This window comes from Phyllobates terribilis, unplaced genomic scaffold (genome assembly GCF_046119375.1).
Source record: "Phyllobates terribilis strain yellow unplaced genomic scaffold, ASM4611937v1 Scaffold_5__5_contigs__length_657084704, whole genome shotgun sequence".
Classification (NCBI taxonomy): domain Eukaryota; kingdom Metazoa; phylum Chordata; class Amphibia; order Anura; family Dendrobatidae; genus Phyllobates; species Phyllobates terribilis.
Window position 1 is genome coordinate 651,853,488 of NW_027362765.1, and position 20,791 is coordinate 651,874,278.

At 42.7% G+C, this 20,791-nt stretch overlaps 7 non-coding genes and 1 pseudogene across 7 annotated transcripts; all 8 read right to left on the bottom strand.

Annotated features, from left to right (window-relative positions):
- Positions 1–1,011: 1,011 nt before the first annotated feature.
- On the bottom strand, positions 1,012–1,202 carry LOC141149912 (U2 spliceosomal RNA). Its single transcript, XR_012246190.1, has one exon. It is a non-coding gene; the product is annotated as a U2 spliceosomal RNA (small nuclear RNA).
- A 1,115-nt stretch (positions 1,203–2,317) lies between these two features.
- Positions 2,318–2,508, bottom strand: LOC141274518 (U2 spliceosomal RNA). The gene has a single exon (XR_012322792.1). It is a non-coding gene; the product is annotated as a U2 spliceosomal RNA (small nuclear RNA).
- A 1,115-nt stretch (positions 2,509–3,623) lies between these two features.
- LOC141150153 (U2 spliceosomal RNA) lies at positions 3,624–3,814 on the bottom strand. The gene has a single exon (XR_012246421.1). It is a non-coding gene; the product is annotated as a U2 spliceosomal RNA (small nuclear RNA).
- A 1,115-nt stretch (positions 3,815–4,929) lies between these two features.
- LOC141150706 (U2 spliceosomal RNA) lies at positions 4,930–5,127 on the bottom strand. The gene has a single exon (XR_012246834.1). It is a non-coding gene; the product is annotated as a U2 spliceosomal RNA (small nuclear RNA).
- Positions 5,128–11,282: 6,155 nt separating this feature from the next.
- Positions 11,283–11,464, bottom strand: LOC141150593 (U2 spliceosomal RNA). Its single transcript, XR_012246751.1, has one exon. It is a non-coding gene; the product is annotated as a U2 spliceosomal RNA (small nuclear RNA).
- Positions 11,465–17,457: 5,993 nt separating this feature from the next.
- LOC141274519 (U2 spliceosomal RNA) lies at positions 17,458–17,648 on the bottom strand. Its single transcript, XR_012322793.1, has one exon. It is a non-coding gene; the product is annotated as a U2 spliceosomal RNA (small nuclear RNA).
- A 1,115-nt stretch (positions 17,649–18,763) lies between these two features.
- Positions 18,764–18,954, bottom strand: LOC141274520 (U2 spliceosomal RNA). The gene has a single exon (XR_012322794.1). It is a non-coding gene; the product is annotated as a U2 spliceosomal RNA (small nuclear RNA).
- A 1,115-nt stretch (positions 18,955–20,069) lies between these two features.
- LOC141150828 (U2 spliceosomal RNA) lies at positions 20,070–20,250 on the bottom strand (annotated as a pseudogene).
- Between the last annotated feature and the right edge of the window lie 541 nt (positions 20,251–20,791).

Genomic DNA, 20,791 nt, shown 5'->3' on the forward strand with positions numbered 1-20,791 from the left:
TAGATCCCTTACATGCCTGCACTTTTCGGCTTGCTGCTGCTGCAATCCACGCGTTTTAGATCTGCATAACTCCACCTCTTTAAACACAGCACCTTCACCCCCTGCTGTTCCCACCCGCCTCAACACCGTTGGAAGGGAGGAGAACCAATTAAGGCGGGGGGTGGGGTGGAACGAGCAGCTGTCTACCCTTAGCAGGAGGGCTCCTGATTACATACCTCTCCTGCTGCTGCTGCTGCTGGCTGTCCAGCAGCAGACTGAAGGTGGCTGCTGCTGTGCACAGGTATATAAAGGCTCAGAGCCTATTATGACACGCGCAGCCAGCGTTCCATTGCCACATTCCATCTACTGCAGGCAGGATACCTGGCTGGCTGAATGTCGCTGAGAAGCTCACAGAGACCGCCATAAGCAACAGTTTAACAGAATGCCACAGACTAATCAACCAAACTTTTTGGGTTGGGTTCTCTTTTATAGTCTGCAGGCATTAAATGAAAGAAGTCAGTGTTCCAGCAGAGGGAGACAACGTTTCAGAAAAGGCATTGTAGCAAACCAAAAAAGAAATTTTAAGCGCAGCAGAGTAACCAGCATACATACCTGTTAGCTCAGGTGAGTTTAAAAGGCTGCTGTTGATAACAAGGGCATTTGCTAAATAGATGGTGTGTGTGCAACAATATACTGAAAGGTCAATTATATTGTGCAGCTTATCTCACCACCTGTAGTTATTTAGGTGAAAGCTCCAAAATGCTTGCCTAATATGTCTGTTTATCCAAAAGGAAGTAAAAAGGGAGAGCTAGAAAGATAGCATTGCATCACATTACATGGCAATGCAATGCACAGTTGCTGAAGTTGAACCAAAATGAGCTTGTAATCTGGCTTCTGCAACTTTGAACATGAAAAATCCAATGAGGAGAAGAAAAGCAAAGCCAAAGAGTCCATCCCAAAATCCGACAAACAAGCAAAATGAACAAAAAACATTGAATTCAATTCTTTCTGATTTTAGAAACTGCATTAAAGAAGGGGTGCAGCGGTCCTGGAGATACTGCAATACCAGGTCAATGCGTGGAGTGGACAGAGCAAGCTCTTTTTCCATCTCCCTGTTCTAAAAATCCATTTAATATATGGTCCCCAGATAGGGGACGTATCAGATATTAAACTGATAAGAACAGATACTACACTTGATCTTAGCCAAAAGGCCGAGAAGCGATAGCCAGAATTGGTTTCAAACTACGGAGCCACCCAAGGATCCTGAAAAGTCCATTTGTGGAGATGAGCTCCTGGACTCCCGTTAAGAAGACATGTTGTCAACCTCTAGATCCCTTACATGCCTGCACTTTTCGGCTTGCTGCTGCTGCAATCCACGCGTTTTAGATCTGCATAACTCCACCTCTTTAAACACAGCACCTTCACCCCCTGCTGTTCCCACCCGCCTCAACACCGTTGGAAGGGAGGAGAACCAATTAAGGCGGGGGGTGGGGTGGAACGAGCAGCTGTCTACCCTTAGCAGGAGGGCTCCTGATTACATACCTCTCCTGCTGCTGCTGCTGCTGGCTGTCCAGCAGCAGACTGAAGGTGGCTGCTGCTGTGCACAGGTATATAAAGGCTCAGAGCCTATTATGACACGCGCAGCCAGCGTTCCATTGCCACATTCCATCTACTGCAGGCAGGATACCTGGCTGGCTGAATGTCGCTGAGAAGCTCACAGAGACCGCCATAAGCAACAGTTTAACAGAATGCCACAGACTAATCAACCAAACTTTTTGGGTTGGGTTCTCTTTTATAGTCTGCAGGCATTAAATGAAAGAAGTCAGTGTTCCAGCAGAGGGAGACAACGTTTCAGAAAAGGCATTGTAGCAAACCAAAAAAGAAATTTTAAGCGCAGCAGAGTAACCAGCGCACATACCTGTTAGCTCAGGTGAGTTTAAAAGGCTGCTGTTGATAACAAGGGCATTTGCTAAATAGATGGTGTGTGTGCAACAATATACTGAAAGGTCAATTATATTGTGCAGCTTATCTCACCACCTGTAGTTATTTAGGTGAAAGCTCCAAAATGCTTGCCTAATATGTCTGTTTATCCAAAAGGAAGTAAAAAGGGAGAGCTAGAAAGATAGCATTGCATCACATTACATGGCAATGCAATGCACAGTTGCTGAAGTTGAACCAAAATGAGCTTGTAATCTGGCTTCTGCAACTTTGAACATGAAAAATCCAATGAGGAGAAGAAAAGCAAAGCCAAAGAGTCCATCCCAAAATCCGACAAACAAGCAAAATGAACAAAAAACATTGAATTCAATTCTTTCTGATTTTAGAAACTGCATTAAAGAAGGGGTGCACCGGTCCTGGAGATACTGCAATACCAGGTCAATGCGTGGAGTGGACAGAGCAAGCTCTTTTTCCATCTCCCTGTTCTAAAAATCCATTTAATATATGGTCCCCAGATAGGGGACGTATCAGATATTAAACTGATAAGAACAGATACTACACTTGATCTTAGCCAAAAGGCCGAGAAGCGATAACCAGAATTGGTTTCAAACTACGGAGCCACCCAAGGATCCTGAAAAGTCCATTTGTGGAGATGAGCTCCTGGACTCCCGTTAAGAAGACATGTTGTCAACCTCTAGATCCCTTACATGCCTGCACTTTTCGGCTTGCTGCTGCTGCAATCCACGCGTTTTAGATCTGCATAACTCCACCTCTTTAAACACAGCACCTTCACCCCCTGCTGTTCCCACCCGCCTCAACACCGTTGGAAGGGAGGAGAACCAATTAAGGCGGGGGGTGGGGTGGAACGAGCAGCTGTCTACCCTTAGCAGGAGGGCTCCTGATTACATACCTCTCCTGCTGCTGCTGCTGCTGGCTGTCCAGCAGCAGACTGAAGGTGGCTGCTGCTGTGCACAGGTATATAAAGGCTCAGAGCCTATTATGACACGCGCAGCCAGCGTTCCATTGCCACATTCCATCTACTGCAGGCAGGATACCTGGCTGGCTGAATGTCGCTGAGAAGCTCACAGAGACCGCCATAAGCAACAGTTTAACAGAATGCCACAGACTAATCAACCAAACTTTTTGGGTTGGGTTCTCTTTTATAGTCTGCAGGCATTAAATGAAAGAAGTCAGTGTTCCAGCAGAGGGAGACAACGTTTCAGAAAAGGCATTGTAGCAAACCAAAAAAGAAATTTTAAGCGCAGCAGAGTAACCAGCGCACATACCTGTTAGCTCAGGTGAGTTTAAAAGGCTGCTGTTGATAACAAGGGCATTTGCTAAATAGATGGTGTGTGTGCAACAATATACTGAAAGGTCAATTATATTGTGCAGCTTATCTCACCACTTGTAGTTATTTAGGTGAAAGCTCCAAAATGCTTGCCTAATATGTCTGTTTATCCAAAAGGAAGCAAAAAGGGAGAGCTAGAAAGATAGCATTGCATCACATTACATGGCAATGCAATGCACAGTTGCTGAAGTTGAACCAAAATGAGCTTGTAATCTGGCTTCTGCAACTTTGAACATGAAAAATCCAATGAGGAGAAGAAAAGCAAAGCCAAAGAGTCCATCCCAAAATCCGACAAACAAGCAAAATGAACAAAAAACATTGAATTCAATTCTTTCTGATTTTAGAAACTGCATTAAAGAAGGGGTGCACCGGTCCTGGAGATACTGCAATACCAGGTCAATGCGTGGAGTGGACAGAGCAAGCTCTTTTTCCATCTCCCTGTTCTAAAAATCCATTTAATATATGGTCCCCAGATAGGGGACGTATCAGATATTAAACTGATAAGAACAGATACTACACTTGATCTTAGAGAAAAGGCCGAGAAGCGATAACCAGAATTGGTTTCAAACTACGGAGCCACCCAAGGATCCTGAAAAGTCCATTTGTGGAGATGAGCTCCTGGACTCCCGTTAAGAAGACATGTTGTCAACCTCTAGATCCCTTACATGCCTGCACTTTTCGGCTTGCTGCTGCTGCAATCCACGCGTTTTAGATCTGCATAACTCCACCTCTTTAAACACAGCACCTTCACCCCCTGCTGTTCCCACCCGCCTCAACACCGTTGGAAGGGAGGAGAACCAATTAAGGCGGGGGGTGGGGTGGAACGAGCAGCTGTCTACCCTTAGCAGGAGGGCTCCTGATTACATACCTCTCCTGCTGCTGCTGCTGCTGGCTGTCCAGCAGCAGACTGAAGGTGGCTGCTGCTGTGCACAGGTATATAAAGGCTCAGAGCCTATTATGACACGCGCAGCCAGCGTTCCATTGCCACATTCCATCTACTGCAGGCAGGATACCTGGCTGGCTGAATGTCGCTGAGAAGCTCACAGAGACCGCCATAAGCAACAGTTTAACAGAATGCCACAGACTAATCAACCAAACTTTTTGGGTTGGGTTCTCTTTTATAGTCTGCAGGCATTAAATGAAAGAAGTCAGTGTTCCAGCAGAGGGAGACAACGTTTCAGAAAAGGCATTGTAGCAAACCAAAAAAGAAATTTTAAGCGCAGCAGAGTAACCAGCGCACATACCTGTTAGCTCAGGTGAGTTTAAAAGGCTGCTGTTGATAACAAGGGCATTTGCTAAATAGATGGTGTGTGTGCAACAATATACTGAAAGGTCAATTATATTGTGCAGCTTATCTCACCACCTGTAGTTATTTAGGTGAAAGCTCCAAAATGCTTGCCTAATATGTCTGTTTATCCAAAAGGAAGTAAAAAGGGAGAGCTAGAAAGATAGCATTGCATCACATTACATGGCAATGCAATGCACAGTTGCTGAAGTTGAACCAAAATGAGCTTGTAATCTGGCTTCTGCAACTTTGAACATGAAAAATCCAATGAGGAGAAGAAAAGCAAAGCCAAAGAGTCCATCCCAAAATCCGACAAACAAGCAAAATGAACAAAAAACATTGAATTCAATTCTTTCTGATTTTAGAAACTGCATTAAAGAAGTGGTGCACCGGTCCTGGAGATACTGCAATACCAGGTCAATGCGTGGAGTGGACAGAGCAAGCTCTTTTTCCATCTCCCTGTTCTAAAAATCCATTTAATATATGGTCCCCAGATAGGGGACGTATCAGATATTAAACTGATAAGAACAGATTTTTTTTTTTTTTTTTTTTTTTTTTTCTCCTCAGACGAGGAAATTCCACAGTCTATGAAAACCAGACAAAGGAAAATTCCATCAAAACAGCTGCGTCAAATCCAATACGCAATTTGCTGTCCCCATCATCATCGGAAATATTTATTTCATATTTCAAAACAACAATAACAAAAATCAAGAGGTACTAACAATATATCTCCACTTTTTAACTTTCCATATTCCCTCTGCATCCACTTCCCCTCTCCTCTTTTTGTCCCATAGGAAACACACATACATCTTCCCCAAAATCACCTTCACACTATCCTTTACAGCAATTTCCTTCCTTTTAAACACATACACATTCCTCACATCCCATAACACTTCCTTTATACATGCAAGCATCAACCACAAGACTCTTTCCTTCGTCCCATCACATATTCCCAAACCAAACATAAACAACTCAAAAGACAACAAATTCACACCACACAATTCTTTACACAAAGGCCCCATTCTCCCAATCACATCTCTAGCATACTGGCAATTCCAAAAAACATGCAACACACTTTCCCTTCCACCACAGCCATTTCTTGGACACATTTCACTCCTCACCAAACCTCTATTCCTCTGAAACTCTCTCACAGGTAATACTCCATGTAAAGACTGCCACACAACTTCACTCTGTTTGTTGGTCATACCACTCATCCGCACTTTCTTCCAAACCTTCTGCACATCACCACCCCTAACCATATTTATTCCACATTCTACCTCTCTACATTCAATCATCCTATACACAGCCTTCTTATTCTCCAGCAATCTCACATCTGCATCACACAGTTCATACCTCACCAAAAACTTATAAACCCACACATACCATACAGGCACCTCAAAAGCAATCGGACATCGCAAATCCCTTTCTTGCCACTTTAAACGAAACAAATACGCTCCAAATAAATACCTACACATAGATGAAAACTTTCCATCCGCCCTAATCACTTTCAAAACAAACACAACGATATTCACACCAAAAAACACGTCCAAATTCGGAAAACCCAAACCACCTTTTTCCACTCTTTTAACCAAAATTTCTCTCCTAGCTCTCTCCATTTTCGAGTTCCACAAAAAAACAAATAAAATTCTATTCAAGCTTCTCATACACATATATCCTGGTGGAAATACTACCGCAATATATAAAAATATTGGCAACACCACACTCTTAACAATTAAAATCTTCCCAAAAAAGGATAAACTCCTCAATTTCCAAAAATTCAACTTCTGCTCAACTTTTCCTTTCGCATCATCCCAACTTTCTTTCCCATCCAAACTCTCTGAAAACTTCACACCCAAAACTTTAATAGGTCCATTCACTACATTCACACCTACATCCCTACTTAAACTTCCGCCTCCAAAACCCTTACACTCACTCTTTTCCCAATTCACTTTAAACGCAGATGCACCACAAAAAATAGACACTAACAACTTCACCCGCCTCACCGAACATTCAGAATCACATAATACACACACGTCATCCATATAACCACTCACCTTCCATTCTTTTCCTCCACCTCCCGGCACTTGCACACCACGAATTACCTTATCTTTCCTCAGCATACACAACAATGGCTCAATTGCACAAATAAATGCTACAGGGGACAAAGGACACCCCTGTCGCACACCCGAAAACACATTCACTTTCCTACCCACATACCCATTCATTAAAACACAGCTATAAACACCCGCATACAAACTTCTCACTCGCCCAACAAAATCAGCCGGAAAACCCATTTTTAACAACACTCTGAACAAAAAACCATGCGACAACCTATCATAAGCCTTTTCAAAATCCAAACTTAACAAAAATACACTCTTCTTACGACCCATGCAATCCCATAGACAATCTCTTAACATACACACACACTCGTGAATCCGCCTCCCAGGTACCGCACAACACTGCTCATCCCCAATCACACTCTCTATCACATCACGCATCCTATTAGCCATAAGTTTTGCATAGATTTTATAATCACAATTAAGTAACGTTATTGGCCTCCAATTCCTCAGACTTTTCAAATCCCCTTTCTTAGGAATTAACACAACCATACCTGCACGCATACTCTCAGCCACCTCCATGTTTCCCCACATATACTTACATACATCCACAAAGTCCTTTCCAATCACACCCCACATCACACGATAAAATTCTACTGGGAGGCCATCCTCCCCCGGCGTCTTATTCAAAGCCATACTACACATAACCTTCCATACCTCATCACCAGTCACCTCACCCATCACTCTCTCTCTTTCTGCTTCACTCAACTTACTCTCTAACACACTCAAAACATCATTCTCCAAACATTCATCCCTCTGTTTCACTGCATACAGATCCTCATAAAACTTAGCCACCTCTTCACACATATCCTCTCCACTCACCTCACTTCCATCTGCTCCATACACCACGCTCATACTCTGTTTCTTTCCAAAAACTTTTTTAAAGAAAAACCGAGAACATTTCTCATCCTGCTCCATCTTATCAATCTTTGCCCTAAACACTATGCTTCTCCCTCTCTCCAACAAAAACTCACTAATCTCCTTTTTTACCTCTAAAATATCCTCCTCCACCTCAACTCCTCCTTCCCTTAACTTATACAAAACGCTCAACCGCGCGTTCAGTTTAACAAAACTCTCTCTTTTAATTGCTGCATACTTGTATCCTAAATTTTTAAAGAACATTTTTGTTTGTTTCTTCACCCAGTCCCACCACTCACAAACATTCCCAAACTCATTTTTATGCTTACACCATTCTTCATACCGCCTTTCATACTCCTTTCTCACATCTTCATTCTCTAACAGTTTAACATTTAACTTCCACAATCCTCTCCCAAACACTCCATCAACTTTTATATCCAACTCACACAACATACACACATGATCTGAAAAAAGAACGTTTTCCTGCCTATAATTAACAGAAACCATATTTTTAGAAATAAAACAATAATCCAATCTGGATTGTACCCTACCACTCTCAGAAAAGAAAGTGTTCAACAAAGGATTCATGTTACACACGCGCTGCATATCACACAACCCAAAATCATTCACTAACTCCAATAATGCTTTCCCAGACACATCCACATTCACTCTCCCCACATCACAGTTCATATCACCCACAATTACCACAGGTATTCTTCCTGGAACAAAAAGCTTAATTTTTTCAAATAAATTTTTGCGCTCATTTTTTTCAACTGGCGCATAAACATTAATAACACAAAACTTTACATTCTTGTATACAAAATTAGCAAGGATACATCTCCCCACCTCAATAACCAAATAATCACTCAAAACAACCTCCCTTCCTTTAACCAAAATACCCACACCATCATTCTTATTACATGCACTCCCCGACCACACAGACGCTCCATAAGACCATTCATCCCCTTTCACACCATCCACTACCCCACATTCTTGTAAACAAAAAATAGATGCATTTTGCATAGCTAAAAACTCAAAAATAGCAGCTCTTCTTACTTTACTTTTAAACACTCTTACGTTTTGGGACACTATGGTAAATCCCATAATACTTCTACTCCTTCACCAATTACACAAAGAAATAGCCTTTGGCCTAAACCAAAGCTCACAAGAGGACAAAAAGAAAAAACATTTACAATATTATATGGTGACACTATCCAGCACCACCACTATCCTCCTCCGCCATCAGAACAGAACAGCTGGTTTCCGACCCGCTGGCTTCACCAGCCACACTCCTCATTCTGGCAGTTCTGATCTTCCTCTGAGGCTCACTAAAAACTGCATCATCACTGCCCCCACCATCCTCCCTACGACTCTTCTTTGCACCCCTATCATCCTCCGAAGAAAAATCTTCAATGTTTTCAGGACCCGAAGGGTGTTCAGGACTGTCGGGTTCCGAGATTTGCACTTCACATCCTGTTGCGTCCATTGCCTCTCCAAAAGTCATCATCTCAGGCAGCTCTGCTTCCACCACTTTCCTAGATATTCTCGCAGACACTGCCTTTTTCTCCACCTTTGCCACTTCCCTCCAGAACTCCTTTTCTTCCCTCCGCTTCTTCCTCATTTCTTCAGCAGAAGAAGAACATGGTCTCAGGGACACCTCCTCTGGCGCCGTAGAGGGAGAGGCTCTACCAGTTTCCCGCCTCCTTCCCTCTCTCTCCTCCCTCTCCAATCTTTCCAGCACTTTCAGTGCGCTTGCCATCTGCCTCCTCTCCAGCTCCTCCTCCTTTTGTTCTTTATCAGAACGTCTAGGTGCACTCATAGGACAGTCCTTATACATGTGATCACTACTCCCACAGACATCACAGGACTTGGCCTCTGGACACTGGTTGGCCATATGCCCCTCCTTTCTGCAATTTCGGCAACACTGCCCTTTAAGGCATGTTACCATGGTATGTCCGAAAGAAAAGCATCTACGGCAAAACATGGGCTGGCCTGGGTAAAAGAGGAAACCTCTATGGCCTGCAACGGAAAAATTTGATGGAGGGTGTCTAAAGCCCCCCACACTGTCAGGATCCCTTTTCAATTTCACACGGAATTTATACTGACAGTTAAAGATTCCTAGACAATTGACTTGCTTCACTCCCTTCCGCACATATTCACAGTAGCGAGAGAGGAAGCACTCCAGCAGCTCAGGGTCTGTAAAAGGGTTATAGACAGTCACAGTCACCTCCTTTTCTTGCAGACCAAACAAAGGTTCCCATCTAACTCCTTCCAAGCAGGGGTCACTAGAGTGACCACGGAGCCATTCAAAGACATTAAGGCAAACATCCTGGTCCATAAAGGTAACGTCATAATTACCTTGACGTGAAAATTCGTTGACACTGAAGATCTCAGAACGTCTTGCTCCAGCTTTGCCTTCAACGATGTCTTGGACAATGAAAACCACGTTGTTCTTGTTCTGGTCAGATGGATCCACGGACAAACGGATGGTGTTCTTCACAAAAGACATCTTGGATTCTGTCGGTATGGAATACCACAGGAAAAAGCAGAAAATCCTCCACAAAAGGGTCCGGATTCCTCCAGGAGACTCGCACCAATCAAGGTACAGTCATACGATCGCAGCCAAAAGGCCGAGAAGCGATAACCAGAATTGGTTTCAAACTACGGAGCCACCCAAGGATCCTGAAAAGTCCATTTGTGGAGATGAGCTCCTGGACTCCCGTTAAGAAGACATGTTGTCAACCTCTAGATCCCTTACATGCCTGCACTTTTCGGCTTGCTGCTGCTGCAATCCACGCGTTTTAGATCTGCATAACTCCACCTCTTTAAACACAGCACCTTCACCCGCTGCTGTTCCCACCCGCCTCAACACCGTTGGAAGGGAGGAGAACCAATTAAGGCGGGGGGTGGGGTGGAACGAGCAGCTGTCTACCCTTAGCAGGAGGGCTCCTGATTACATACCTCTCCTGCTGCTGCTGCTGCTGGCTGTCCAGCAGCAGACTGAAGGTGGCTGCTGCTGTGCACAGGTATATAAAGGCTCAGAGCCTATTATGACACGCGCAGCCAGCGTTCCATTGCCACATTCCATCTACTGCAGGCAGGATACCTGGCTGGCTGAATGTCGCTGAGAAGCTCACAGAGACCGCCATAAGCAACAGTTTAACAGAATGCCACAGACTAATCAACCAAACTTTTTGGGTTGGGTTCTCTTTTATAGTCTGCAGGCATTAAATGAAAGAAGTCAGTGTTCCAGCAGAGGGAGACAACGTTTCAGAAAAGGCATTGTAGCAAACCAAAAAAGAAATTTTAAGCGCAGCAGAGTAACCAGCGCACATACCTGTTAGCTCAGGTGAGTTTAAAAGGCTGCTGTTGATAACAAGGGCATTTGCTAAATAGATGGTGTGTGTGCAACAATATACTGAAAGGTCAATTATATTGTGCAGCTTATCTCACCACCTGTAGTTATTTAGGTGAAAGCTCCAAAATGCTTGCCTAATATGTCTGTTTATCCAAAAGGAAGTAAAAAGGGAGAGCTAGAAAGATAGCATTGCATCACATTACATGGCAATGCAATGCACAGTTGCTGAAGTTGAACCAAAATGAGCTTGTAATCTGGCTTCTGCAACTTTGAACATGAAAAATCCAATGAGGAGAAGAAAAGCAAAGCCAAAGAGTCCATCCCAAAATCCGACAAACAAGCAAAATGAACAAAAAACATTGAATTCAATTCTTTCTGATTTTAGAAACTGCATTAAAGAAGGGGTGCACCGGTCCTGGAGATACTGCAATACCAGGTCAATGCGTGGAGTGGACAGAGCAAGCTCTTTTTCCATCTCCCTGTTCTAAAAATCCATTTAATATATGGTCCCCAGATAGGGGACGTATCAGATATTAAACTGATAAGAACAGATTTTTTTCTTTTTCATTTTGTTCTTATATTTCAGTTGTTATTTCTCTTCTAATATTTCTCTTGCCTTATAATCTGTTCATGCTACAAGGTTCCACAGATGAAAGTTCCATAGACTCTTGGCTCTTTTTTTCCCAATTCTCTTCAGATCTAACAGGTAATAAATATATATTTCACTTAGTGCTAATTTTATGCATTCACTTTCACTTATAAAATCTCTTTTAAAAAGCAATATGTTTCGGACTTTCCATAGCGCATTCTTTATTCCATTTATCATTATCCAAATGACTCTTTCTTTTTCTTTTGATTGACATGTAAAATTTCCATATAAAACTACTTCGTGATTTAAAAACTTAAGACCAGTAACAAACTTTAAGAGACTTCCAACTTCTTTCCAGACATTTTGGGCATAAAAACAGTTCCAAAAGGTGTGTAAAACTGTTTCCTCTCTAACACAGCCTGTTCTAGGGCATCTTGCAGTATTGCACAATCCCCTTCTGTGTTGAAAAAATCTAACAGGAACACATTCTTGCACTATTGCCCATGCCAAGTCTTTATATTCATTTGTTAGATAAGGTGCATAAGTCATTCTCCAAATTCTTCCACTTTTAGTGTATGTAAAGTTTGCCACTGCTGTCATCGTTTCTTTTCTCTTTGTCTCTAGAGCCAGTCTTCTTGAATTTGACAGCATCTCCACATCTACTTCAGGTAAGTTATAAAGTCTAATTGTTTATTCTAGTAAGACATATTGTTTTGGCGGTGTAATTAGGACAGGAGAATTTGGGGGCAATGTTATCCACTTTCTTTTCCTAAAGATATCTCCAGCTGCATATCTTAAGTAGAAAGACCAATGAGTTCTTAGATTGGTCATTTTGAAGCAAAAACTAAAGAACTTTAGGTACAAAAATTTTTTGATATTTGGGATATTCTTTCCACCATATTTATGCTGCTTGTACATTGTCTCTCTTCGAACCTTCTCCATTTTTGATCCCCACAGAAAAAGAAAAATTTGTCTCTGGAGAAACTTTACTGTGTTCTCATTCGGGGGGTACACCATACTTAAAAACAACATTATCGGCAACAACAAAGACTTAATGATCAAGTTTTTACCTTCCATTGATAATTTTCTGAGTTTCCATAAACTTATCTTCTTTTGCATTTTCTCCTTCACCAACTGCCAACTTTCTTCTCCATCATTCTTTTTTGTAAACACAACACCTAAAATTTTGATCTTATCACTTCTTATTTTAAGTTGAGGAATCTGCGCATCTGACCAATCACCGAATCCAAGACATTCGCTCTTCTCCAAGTTCAGTTTGAAGGCAGATGCTAAACAGAAAAAATCAGTAGTTCTTACTGCTCTTCTCAGCGATTGTTCTGAGTCGCACAGGATCGTGATGTCATCCATGTACCCCAGTGACTTAGTACTTAGTCCATTTCCACCTGGTATGGGTACACCTTTCACCATCTTATCTTTCCTCAACATTGCCAGTAGAGGCTCGATTGCGCAGATAAAGAGCAGAGGCGAAAGTGGGCATCCTTGTTTGACGCCCGACTTTAGAACAACTTCTGAAGATAAAAAACCATTAATTAAAATCCTGCTAAAACTTCCATCATATAAAAGTGCAATGTGCTTAATAAAAACATCCGGGAATTTCATTTTCTTTAACACAGAATACAGGTACTTATGAGAGACTCTGTCGTACGCTTTCTGGAAATCAAGGGACAGAAGAGCTAGCTTTTGCTTCCTCTCTTGCTGATACCAAATTGCGTCCCGTATAATATTCAAGTTTTCTGCAATTGTACGACCAGGCACACCACATACCTGATCAGGATGCACGACCTTCTCTATCACCTTCTTCATTCTGTTCACCATGATTTTTGCCATAATTTTATAATCTACGTTGAGTAACGTGATTGGTCTCCAGTTCTCTAGATTAGTCTTATCTCCTTTTTTAAAAAGCAGGGTGACCACACCACTTCTCCAAGATTCAGGCAATTTGTCACATAAAAAGACAGCTTTAAAAATCTCAAACAGGTCGTCTTTTAAAATCTCCCAAAAAGTAAGATAAAATTCAATTTGTAGTCCGTCAGTACCCGGTGTTTTTCCTCTAGAAAAGCTTTTGATTGCACTTAGCAGTTCTTCTTCACAGATATCTTCAATCAACAACTCTTGATCTTGCTTTTCAAGGTGATTCTGCAATGAATTAAGAGCATCAGGTAAAAAATCAGCGTCAATTTTCTTTTCGCTAAAAAGATTTTGATAAAAAGTTTGCGCTTTGTCCAACAGTCCATCTTTAGTTGTTTCACCATCAAGTTCTTTAATTAATTCTTTGCGTTCTAAAGATTTTTTGAAAAAGAACCTGGAACATGTTTCATTTTTTTCCATATGTTCTACCTTGGCGTTGAAAATTATTTCTTTGCCTTTCTGTTCAATTGCTTTTTTAATGTCTTCTTTGACTTGTAAAATAACATCCTCCATATCTATCCCTGCATTTCTGAGTTTGTAACCTGTTTGCAGTTTTGTATTCAGGTCTTTAAACCATTTCTGATTCTGTCTGGCCTTCCTTTTGCCAGCTAAGAGAAAAAAATGTCTAATTTGAGACTTCACATACTCCCACCATTCTAGAATTCTTTTGTAATAATGTTTTTTCCCCTGTAGTTTTTTATAAAATTTCAAAAATTCCTCTTTTATACTTTCATCTTCCAGCAGCAGAGTGTTCAACTTCCAGACACCTCGCCCTTTCTCTAGACTGGGCAATTCCAAGTGAGTAATTAACGTTTTGTGGTCAGAAAAGATGTTACCTGTTAGATCCACTTTATTCACTTTAAAACTCTGTGATGTCAGAACAAAGTCAATTCTTGATTTTAGAAGATTGTTCTCCCAAGTGTATCCTGGTTCAGAGGTATTCTTTACTCTCCAGACATCATTCAGGCAAGTATCGTCGATTAGATTTTTTAACTGCATCTCAGTTTTGTCTTTCCTTCTAGTACCTGATGTCCTATTTTCATCAGACCGGATACAATTGAAGTCACCGCCAACCACAGTTGGTGTAGGACCAGGTATAAAGAGTTTGATGATATCTAATAAACTGGATCTTTCCTCTTTAATCGGAGATGCATAAACATTAATCAGCTTGAACTCGGATCCACAGTAACTCACATTAACAACTAGTGCACGTCCAGGTTCAACTTCAGTGAACGAGGTAACCTTAAAGTCTTTGTTTTTAAACAGGACGCCAACACCAGTAGCACGCGATCCATTTTCACCGGACCAGATGGAAGGTCCGTTCGCCCAATCTTCCCTTAGTTTGTTATAGTTAGGGTCATGGTCAATGCCGCATTCTTGAAGTAAAAAAATATCAGCATCTAAAGTCATCAGGTAAGAAAATAAAGCAGCTCTCTTGACAGAGCCCTTTAAACTCCTCACATTTAGTGAGGCAATTTTGAGTGTAGCCATAAATCATTTAAACAGAGCTTGAGTCCGTATCTGACATGAATCCGACCGGGGTAGAGGGACCCGCAGAAACGTCCGTGTCTGAGAATTCCTCGATGTTCACCGGATCAGATGGGTTTACAGGTTTAGGAACTGAGATGATCGGTTTAGGTGAGTAATTAGGGAGGACTATTTTCAAACGCCCAGCAGGTCTTTTGCTGGCGCTCTCTCCCTTAAACAAACTCGACTTCTCCTTTTTCCTTTTCCTCAAAACCTCCACGTCAATGTTAATCTCCTCCTCCTCCTCCTCACCACCAGCCTCCTTAGAAGACTCCTCTCCCATCTCCACTTCAGACTCAGCTGGATTCTCCTCCACCACATGACCATCTGGACTCTCCGACCAATCCTTGAGAACAATGCTATCCCCAGGCGGGTCCCCAGCAGTGTCCTTGGGCGGATCCCCAGAAGGGTTCCCGGGAGGGTCCTTGGATTTGTCTGTTTGTTCTTCAGGACTGGACCGCTTCGGAGGGGCTCCCCCCCGAGCTGCATCTGCATAGCTGAAGGTCTTTTTTCTCAACGGACAATCCCGAAAAGAGTGCCCAGGGATACGGCAGATATTACAGATCATCTGATTTGGGCAGTTCAGAGTGACATGTCCTTTTTGATAGCACTTCTTGCAAAGAGCGTTCTCCTCCTTGCAGCTCTCAAAGGAATGCCCAAAGTCCATACATTTTCTGCAGAAGATAGGCATCCCTGGATAGAAGAGTCTTCCTCTCTCTCTGCCAATCAGGAAGCTCTGAGGCGGATGAATGAGTCCACCAATTCCCAAACCTTCTCTCAGCTTCACGATGAACTTGTATTTTCCGGTCCACAACCTCTCAGAGTTCATGATTTTGTGAGAAAAGTAGACCTCAGAGCAATAGTTATGCAGAAACGCAGCCACATCCTTTTCAGAGACATGCGGATTGCTCATATGAACCACCACAGACTTCTCTTCTGCCAGGCAGAGGGTCACAAAACACAGTCCTTTAAGATCTTCCTCCTGAAGTCTCAGCTTGATCTGATGGTAAAAATTCTGAGATGCCACTTCAGAGGTCAGGGTAAGCACAAAGCGTCCAGGAGCATCTTGAAGTGCCAGAATGTTCTCCCTTTTCACCTGCAGGATCTCAAGCAGGACCTTCCTCACGAAGAAAGACAGGGAGAACTTGTCACGGGCTCGCTCTTCAACTTCAATCTTGAAAGAGTTCTTGATCTTCAAGTCGCCAGCTCCAGCAGAACGGAGAGTAGCCGATGTCGCCATCGCCATATTCAGATAAGTCGATCGCCTTCTTGGTTCTCTTCAGCACGCACACCCCCTATAGCAGCAGGAGGCTTAAGACAGTAGAACTGCCGATGCCTCAAGGCCGAGGATGCGATAGGCTTTGGAGTCTTCCAGCAACAACACTTGGTCGTAGCCAAAAGGCCGAGAAGCGATAACCAGAATTGGTTTCAAACTACGGAGCCACCCAAGGATCCTGAAAAGTCCATTTGTGGAGATGAGCTCCTGGACTCCCGTTAAGAAGACATGTTGTCAACCTCTAGATCCCTTACATGCCTGCACTTTTCGGCTTGCTGCTGCTGCAATCCACGCGTTTTAGATCTGCATAACTTCACCTCTTTAAACACAGCACCTTCACCCCCTGCTGTTCCCACCCGCCTCAACACCGTTGGAAGGGAGGAGAACCAATTAAGGCGGGGGGTGGGGTGGAACGAGCAGCTGTCTACCCTTAGCAGGAGGGCTCCTGATTACATACCTCTCCTGCTGCTGCTGCTGCTGGCTGTCCAGCAGCAGACTGAAGGTGGCTGCTGCTGTGCACAGGTATATAAAGGCTCAGAGCCTATTATGACACGCACAGCCAGCGTTCCATTGCCACATTCCATCTACTGCAGGCAGGATACCTGGCTGGCTGAATGTCGCTGAGAAGCTCACAGAGACCGCCATAAGCAACAGTTTAACAGAATGCCACAGACTAATCAACCAAACTTTTTGGGTTGGGTTCTCTTTTATAGTCTGCAGGCATTAAATGAAAGAAGTCAGTGTTCCAGCAGAAGGAGACAACGTTTCAGAAAAGGCATTGTAGCAAACCAAAAAAGAAATTTTAAGCGCAGCAGAGTAACCAGCGCACATACCTGTTAGCTCAGGTGAGTTTAAAAGGCTGCTGTTGATAACAAGGGCATTTGCTAAATAGATGGTGTGTGTGCAACAATATACTGAAAGGTCAATTATATTGTGCAGCTTATCTCACCACCTGTAGTTATTTAGGTGAAAGCTCCAAAATGCTTGCCTAATATGTCTGTTTATCCAAAAGGAAGTAAAAAGGGAGAGCTAGAAAGATAGCATTGCATCACATTACATGGCAATGCAATGCACAGTTGCTGAAGTTGAACCAAAATGAGCTTGTAATCTGGCTTCTGCAACTTTGAACATGAAAAATCCAATGAGGAGAAGAAAAGCAAAGCCAAAGAGTCCATCCCAAAATCCGACAAACAAGCAAAATGAACAAAAAACATTGAATTCAATTCTTTCTGATTTTAGAAACTGCATTAAAGAAGGGGTGCACCGGTCCTGGAGATACTGCAATACCAGGTCAATGCGTGGAGTGGACAGAGCAAGCTCTTTTTCCATCTCCCTGTTCTAAAAATCCATTTAATATATGGTCCCCAGATAGGGGACGTATCAGATATTAAACTGATAAGAACAGATACTACACTTGATCTTAGCCAAAAGGCCGAGAAGCGATAACCAGAATTGGTTTCAAACTACGGAGCCACCCAAGGATCCTGAAAAGTCCATTTGTGGAGATGAGCTCCTGGACTCCCGTTAAGAAGACATGTTGTCAACCTCTAGATCCCTTACATGCCTGCACTTTTCGGCTTGCTGCTGCTGCAATCCACGCGTTTTAGATCTGCATAACTCCACCTCTTTAAACACAGCACCTTCACCCCCTGCTGTTCCCACCCGCCTCAACACCGTTGGAAGGGAGGAGAACCAATTAAGGCGGGGGGTGGGGTGGAACGAGCAGCTGTCTACCCTTAGCAGGAGGGCTCCTGATTACATACCTCTCCTGCTGCTGCTGCTGCTGGCTGTCCAGCAGCAGACTGAAGGTGGCTGCTGCTGTGCACAGGTATATAAAGGCTCAGAGCCTATTATGACACGCGCAGCCAGCGTTCCATTGCCACATTCCATCTACTGCAGGCAGGATACCTGGCTGGCTGAATGTCGCTGAGAAGCTCACAGAGACCGCCATAAGCAACAGTTTAACAGAATGCCACAGACTAATCAACCAAACTTTTTGGGTTGGGTTCTCTTTTATAGTCTGCAGGCATTAAATGAAAGAAGTCAGTGTTCCAGCAGAGGGAGACAACGTTTCAGAAAAGGCATTGTAGCAAACCAAAAAAGAAATTTTAAGCGCAGCAGAGTAACCAGCGCACATACCTGTTAGCTCAGGTGAGTTTAAAAGGCTGCTGTTGATAACAAGGGCATTTGCTAAATAGATGGTGTGTGTGCAACAATATACTGAAAGGTCAATTATATTGTGCAGCTTATCTCACCACCTGTAGTTATTTAGGTGAAAGCTCCAAAATGCTTGCCTAATATGTCTGTTTATCCAAAAGGAAGTAAAAAGGGAGAGCTAGAAAGATAGCATTGCATCACATTACATGGCAATGCAATGCACAGTTGCTGAAGTTGAACCAAAATGAGCTTGTAATCTGGCTTCTGCAACTTTGAACATGAAAAATCCAATGAGGAGAAGAAAAGCAAAGCCAAAGAGTCCATCCCAAAATCCGACAAACAAGCAAAATGAACAAAAAACATTGAATTCAATTCTTTCTGATTTTAGAAACTGCATTAAAGAAGGGGTGCACCGGTCCTGGAGATACTGCAATACCAGGTCAATGCGTGGAGTGGACAGAGCAAGCTCTTTTTCCATCTCCCTGTTCTAAAAATCCATTTAATATATGGTCCCCAGATAGGGGACGTATCAGATATTAAACTGATAAGAACAGATACTACACTTGATCTTAGCCAAAAGGCCGAGAAGCGATAACCAGAATTGGTTTCAAACTACGGAGCCACCCAAGGATCCTGAAAAGTCCATTTGTGGAGATGAGCTCCTGGACTCCCGTTAAGAAGACATGTTGTCAACCTCTAGATCCCTTACATGCCTGCACTTTTCGGCTTGCTGCTGCTGCAATCCACGCGTTTTAGATCTGCATAACTCCACCTCTTTAAACACAGCACCTTCACCCCCTGCTGTTCCCACCCGCCTCAACACCGTTGGAAGGGAGGAGAACCAATTAAGGCGGGGGGTGGGGTGGAACGAGCAGCTGTCTACCCTTAGCAGGAGGGCTCCTGATTACATACCTCTCCTGCTGCTGCTGCTGCTGGCTGTCCAGCAGCAGACTGAAGGTGGCTGCTGCTGTGCACAGGTATACAAAGGCTCAGAGCCTATTATGACACGCGCAGCCAGCGTTCCATTGCCACATTCCATCTACTGCAGGCAGGATACCTGGCTGGCTGAATGTCGCTGAGAAGCTCACAGAGACCGCCATAAGCAACAGTTTAACAGAATGCCACAGACTAATCAACCAAACTTTTTGGGTTGGGTTCTCTTTTATAGTCTGCAGGCATTAAATGAAAGAAGTCAGTGTTCCAGCAGAAGGAGACAACGTTTCAGAAAAGTCATTGTAGCAAACCAAAAAAGAAATTTTAAGCGCAGCAGAGTAACCAGCGCACATACCTGTTAGCTCAGGTGAGTTTAAAAGGCTGCTGTTGATAACAAGGGCATTTGCTAAATAGATGGTGTGTGTGCAACAATATACTGAAAGGTCAATTATATTGTGCAGCTTATCTCACCACCTGTAGTTATTTAGGTGAAAGCTCCAAAATGCTTGCCTAATATGTCTGTTTATCCAAAAGGAAGTAAAAAGGGAGAGCTAGAAAGATAGCATTGCATCACATTACATGGCAATGCAATGCACAGTTGCTGAAGTTGAACCAAAATGAGCTTGTAATCTGGCTTCTGCAACTTTGAACATGAAAAATCCAATGAGGAGAAGAAAAGCAAAGCCAAAGAGTCCATCCCAAAATCCGACAAACAAGCAAAATGAACAAAAAACATTGAATTCAATTCTTTCTGATTTTAGAAACTGCATTAAAGAAGGGGTGCACCGGTCCTGGAGATACTGCAATACCAGGTCAATGCGTGGAGTGGACAGAGCAAGCTCTTTTTCCATCTCCCTGTTCTAAAAATCCATTTAATATATGGTCCCCAGATAGGGGACGTATCAGATATTAAACTGATAGAACAGATTTTTTTCTTTTTCATTTTGTTCTTATATTTCAGTTGTTATTTCTCTTCTAATATTTCTCTTGCCTTATAATCTGTTCATGCTACAAGGTTCCACAGATGAAAGTTCCATAGACTCTTGGCTCTTTTTTTCCCAATTCTCTTCAGATCTAACAGGTAATAAATATATATTTCACTTAGTGCTAATTTTATGCATTCACTTTCACTTATAAAATCTCTTTTAAAAAGCAATATGTTTCGGACTTTCCATAGCGCATTCTTTATTCCATTTATCATTATCCAAATGACTCTTTCTTTTTCTTTTGATTGACATGTAAAATTTCCATATAAAACTACTTCGTGATTTAAAAACTTAAGACCAGTAACAAACTTTAAGAGACTTCCAACTTCTTTCCAGACATTTTGGGCATAAAAACAGTTCCAAAAGGTGTGTAAAACTGTTTCCTCTCTAACACAGCCTGTTCTAGGGCATCTTGCAGTATTGCACAATCCCCTTCTGTGTTGAAAAAATCTAACAGGAACACATTCTTGCACTATTGCCCATGCCAAGTCTTTATATTCATTTGTTAGAT